Source organism: Aulonocara stuartgranti (assembly GCF_965226115.1).
Source record: "Aulonocara stuartgranti genome assembly, chromosome: 9".
Lineage (NCBI taxonomy): Eukaryota > Metazoa > Chordata > Actinopteri > Cichliformes > Cichlidae > Aulonocara > Aulonocara stuartgranti.
Genome location: NC_138960.1, coordinates 4,438,767 through 4,444,766, shown reverse-complemented (window position 1 = coordinate 4,444,766; position 6,000 = coordinate 4,438,767).

Here is a 6,000-nt window from a genome sequence, read left to right as displayed (position 1 = left end):
GAAAAAAAAGTCAGATTAGACATTATATTCAGATATCACACAGAATTCCCTTATCCCATTCTCAGAGATGCAAAACAACACATATGTAAACATAACTGTCCCGGCCACTGTCAGGTCTGGGGCAACCCAGCAGCTGTCCAAATACTCACACACAATAAACATTAAAGCAGCAGAGAGAACACACAATACTGACAAACAAAATCACACCCCCAAGAATTCCCAAAAGTCAGAATCTGTTAAATTTTGGTGGGACATTAGAGTTCAATCACCAAAAAGCTTGACTGAATTCTGTTTATCATTAAATCTTGTTCAATTCATCCTCAAGATTCATAGTCTGTTGTGTAATTAGAATGCTTTTGATTTTCTGAATCTTTTTAAGTCAAAAGTTTGTGGACACCTTCTCATTTAATGTTTTTTTCTGTATTTTCAGAACTATTTAAATTGTATATTCTCACTGAAGGCATTATAAATAACTCAAAACATGTTTTATATTTTAGCCACCCTTTGGTTTGCACACTCTTGGCATTCTCTCGATGAGCTTCATGAGGTCGTCACCTGAAATGGTTTTCCAACGGTTTTGAAGGAGTTCCCAGAGATGCTGAGCACTTGTTGGCCTTTTTGTCTTCACTCTGTGGTCCATCTCATCCCAAACCATCTCGACTGTTTTAAGGTCAGATGACTGTGGAGGCTTCTTGGTCAAATAGCCCTTACATAGCCTGGAGGTGTGTTTGGGGTCAGTGTTGTGTTGAAAATGATGGTCCAACTAAACACAAACCGGATGGGATGGCATGCCACCAGCAAAGCACCCCCACACCATCTCCTCCTACTTCACAGTGGGAACCATGCACTTAGAGACCATCCATTCACCATTTCTGCATCACACAAAGACACAGCAGGTGGAACCAAAGATCTCAGACTTGGACTCATTAGACCAAAGCACAGATTTCCACTGGTCTAATGTCCATTCCTTGTGTTTCTTGGCCCCAAAACAATCTCTTCTGCTTGGTGCTTTTCCTTAGTCATGGTTTCTCTGTAGCTATTTAACTATAAAGGACTGACTCACACAGTCTCCTCTGAACATTTGATGTAGAGATGTGTCTGTTACTGGAACTCTGTGTGGCATTTATCTGGACTCTATCTGAGGTGCTGTCAACTTGCGATCTCTGAGGCTGGCTATCCTCATCAGCAGAGGTGAGTCTTGGTTTTCGTTCCTGGTGCAGTCCTCATGTAAGCCAATTTTCTCTTTGCGCTTGATGGTTTTTGTGGCTGCACTTGGAGATACAGTCAAAGCTTTTGTAACTATCCAGACTGACTGACCTTCAGTTCTTAAAGTAATGATCAAATCAAATCAAATCAAATCACTTTTATTGTCACATCACATGTGCAGGCACACTGGCACAGCACATGCGAGTGAAATTCTTGTGTGCGAGCCCCACAAGCAACAGAGATGTGCAAACACAACAACACAAACGAGCAAAATACAAGAATGGCCAACCTGAAACTAATAAATATATGTACAATATATAATAGTGTATGCATTTCTGGATGTGTATACTAAATATTTTCCTACGTGTGTGTGTGTGTGTGTGTGTGTGTGTGTGTGTGTGTGTGTATACACATTTTTACAAATTAAATAGTAAAAAAAAAAAAATAATAATAATAATAATAATAATAATAATAAAATATATAAAATATACAGAGTTGAATATGTGCAAAACAAGTGGCATTTATATACAGTGTGGAGTGCATAATGTTGAAGTTCCAGTAGTGAAGCTGAGGTGTCTATGACGTGTTCAGCAGTCTGATGGCCTGATGGAAGAAGCTGTCTCTCAGTCTGCTGGTACGGGACCGGATGCTGCAGAACCTCCTTCCTGATGGAAGCAGTCTGAACAGTTTCTGGCTGGGGTGACTGGAGTCCTTGATGATCCTCCCCGCTTTCCTCAGGCACCGCTTCCTGTAGATGTCTTGGAGGGAGGGAAGCTCACCTCCAATTATCCGTTCAGAGCACCGCACTACTCGCTGGAGAGCTTTGCAGTTGTAGGCAGTGCTGTTGCCATACCAGGTGGTGATGCATCCAGTGAGGATGCTCTCAATGGCACAGTGATAGAAGGTCCTGAGGATGCGGGGGCTCATGCCGAATCTTTTCAGTCTCCTGAGAAAGAAGAGGCGCTGCTGCGCCTTCTTCACTGTTTTGTTTGTGTGTACTGACCACGTAAGATCCTCAGCCAGATGTACTCCAAGGAACCGGAAGCTGCTCACTCTCTCCACAGCAGCGCCGTTGATGGTGATGGGGGTGTGTACTTCTCTGCACCTCCGGAAGTCCACTATCAACTCCTTTGTCTTTGCGACGTTGAGGGTGAGATGGTTGTCTTGACACCAGTGGGTCAGGGCGCTGACCTCCTCCCTGTAAGCCGTCTCATCACCGTTGGTGATAAGACCCACCACTGTAGTGTCGTCCGCAAACTTCACAATGATGTTGGAGCTGTTAGTGGCTGTGCAGTCGTAGGTGTAGAGTGAGTACAGGAGAGGGCTCAGTACACACCCCTGTGGAGCACCAGTGTTCAGTGTGATGGGGGATGAGGTGATGCTGCCCAGTCTGACCACCTGGCGTCTGACCACCTGGCGTCTGTCAGACAGGAAGCTAAGGATCCAGCTGCAGAGGGAGCTGCTCAGTCCTAGATCCTGCAGTTTCCTGTCCAGCTTCGAGGGAACGATGGTATTGAATGCTGAGCTGTAATCTACAAACAGCATCCTCACATACGTGTCTCTCTTCTCCAGGTGTGACAGGGCAGTGTGTAGTGTCAGGGCTATGGCATCATCAGTGGACCTGTTGTGGCGGTATGCAAACTGTAGAGGGCCCAGTGAGTCGGGTAGTGCAGAGCAGATGAAGTCCCTGACCAGCTTCTCGAAGCATTTGCTTACGATGGGGGTCAGGGCTACAGGTCGCCAGTCGTTCAATGAGGAGATGGTGGAGGATTTGGGTACAGGGACGATGGTGGCCATTTTGAAGCAGGCTGGGACTACAGACAGAGAGAGGGAAAGGTTGAAGATGTGCGTGAACACTCCAGCCGGCTGAGCCGCGCATGACCTGAGGACACGGCCGGGAATCCCGTCCGGACCAGTAGCTTTGCGTGCGTTCACCTTCCTGAAGCACTTCCGCACATCCTCCTCAGACACAGTGTGCGCACTGACGTCATCCGCGGTGCGCACACTGTCCGGTCTCATGGTGTTCGCTGTGTCGAATCTAGCGTAGAATACGTTTAGATCCTCACATAGAGAGGCCGTGGTCTGCGGTGTGCTGGTTTTCCCTCTAAAGTCTGTGATCGTGTTTAGTCCCTGCCACATACTCCGAGGGATGTCAAACTGTTGCTCCACCCTGTCCCTGTACTCACGTTTGGCTGCTTTGATCGTCTTCCGAAGTTGGTAATGTGCGTGTTTGTAGTCCGATGTGTTCGCGGAGGCAAAGGCGGTGTTCCGTGCCGCGCGAACATCTCCGTTAATCCAGGGTTTTTGATTTGGGAAGGATTTGACTGTTCTGGATGGGACGACATCTTCCACGCATTTCCTGATAAATCCACAGACTGAGTCTGTGTATTCATCAATGTCTCTGGCGGCCACGTGAAACATTTCCCAGTCCACGTGATCAAAACAGTCCCGCAGCGCAGACTCCGATTGGTCCGTCCAACAGTGCACCGCCCTCCGGGTTGGAGCTTCCTGTTTCAGCTTCTGCCTGTAGGCGGGCAGGAGCAGGATGGAGCAGTGATCTGATTGGCCGAATGGGGCGCGGGGGAGGGCTTTGTACGCATCCCGGAAAGAGGTGTAACAGTGGTCGAGTAGCCGGTTTCCACGTGTGTTGAAAAGGATGTGTTGATGGAGTTTTGGTGAGACTTTCTTCAGGTTTCCCTTATTAAAGTCTCCGGCTGTGATAAACGCTGCCTCTGGGTGTGCGGTTTCCTCGCTGCTGATCGCGCTGTACAGTTCCCTGAGTGCACGGTCAGTGTCGGCTTGTGGGGGAATGTAAACAGCCGTAATAATCACTGCTGTAAATTCCCTCGGTAGCCAGAATGGCCGGCACTTAATCATCAGGTACTCCAGGTCCGGTGAGCAGAAGGATTTGACCGGGTGCACGTTCGCATAATCACACCAGCTGTTGTTGATCATGAAACACACACCACCGCCTCTGCTTTTCCCAGTAAGATCCTGTGACCTGTCCGCGCGGTGCACAGAGAACCCCGGCAGTTGTATTGCGGAGTCCGGTACTTTGTCCGATAGCCAGGTTTCTGTGAGGCAGATCACGCAGCAGTCCCGCATCTCTCGCTGGAATGAGATCCGTGCCCGAAGCTCGCACAGCTTGTTCTCCAGAGACTGCACATTAGCCAGTAATAAACTGGGTAACGGTGGTCTGTAAGTGCGCCGTCTCAGTCGAACCAGAACGCCAGATCTTCTCCCTCTGCGTCGGCGTTTGCGGCCTCCAGGGCCAGAGAACAAAGGCGTCTCAGGTGAGATGAATGGGGGGTCTGCAAACGGAGCGTCCGTGTTGCAAAACTTGAACTCCGGAAAGTTATAAGAAAGACCGTCTTTTATGTCCAGTAAGGACATAAAAGTAATGACTGATGAATGAAAGTAATGACTGATGAAGTAATGACTGTCATTCCTCTTTACTTAGCTGATTGGTTCTTGCCATAATATGCATTCTAACAGTTGTCAAATAGGGCTGTCAGCTGTGCACCAAACAACATGTTCTCACTCCCAAAGCGTAACATTTTACGCTAGGTGACAAATCGTCAACATATTACGTTTTCGGCTACCCACCACGTTCCTAAATGACGACCTCGGAAAAAAGAGGAAATATGAGAACCGTCTGGACTCCATCTACACATGTTCACTCTTTTTCTTCAAATCGCTTAGAAACACGCTATTTAACATCATTATAGTCCTGGCTAAGATCAGGAATAAGGCTATGGTTAGGGCTAGGAATAAGGTTAGGTTTAAGGCTGGAATACAGAGCTGGAACGTCTATTACCGCGGGAGCATCATTGCACTGGATTCCAGCCATAACCCGCCGCGTACCATAAGAACGCCGAAGGTCTCCTTTCGCGTTCCTCAGGAACGCCGCGGGACGTGACAAAACGTTGACATGTTACGCCTCGGGAGTGAGAACGGGCTGCACCAACCTGACTCCTGCACAACACAGCTGATGGTCACAACCCCATTAAAAAGGCACGAATTCCACAAATGAACCATGACAGGCACACCTGTGAGGTGAAAACCATTTCCCGTAACTACATCATGAAGCTCATTGAGAGAAGGGTTTGCACCACTGTCAACAAAGGAAAGGGAGGCTACATTAAGGAATCTAAAGACATATTCTGAGTTATTTATCAGTTCTTTCTTTGCTACATCGTTCCATATATCTCGCTTCATATATTTGATGTCTTCATTATGTATCTACAATGTAAAAGTAGTAGAAATAAAGAAAAACTATTAAATGAGAAGTTGTCCCCAAACCTTTGACTGGTAGTATATATAAATATATAGAGGGAGATATGCATACATACATATTTATACTATATTCATACATATGGTCTGGATTCCAGTTTTTAATCATTTTGGTCACTGTGGCCTCTACAGAAGCATAATCTCAATGTATGATTGGAGAATTCTCAGCTGTAATTAAATGATAAGGTGTTTATGCAAATATATCTGATTTATGTTGGTGGCAAGGCAACAGCAGTTTGAATGAGAAGGTTGAGATAGTACAGATCATTGATTAAATAGAGAGTCTGTTAGTGTCATCCCATTTGCTTTCTGTCTATAAGACACTCACTTCCTCATGTTATCAGTTTGGCAGATTAGCTGTGAAAGTAATACCAATGCCATGAATGCCATCAGATATCTTTTAATAGGAACAGTGGCAGCTTGAAATTTAAAGTCAACATGCAAGCAGAAATAGGAAGCGTACCCAGTGCTTTTGAATAACTCTCATCAGTCAAATTATCT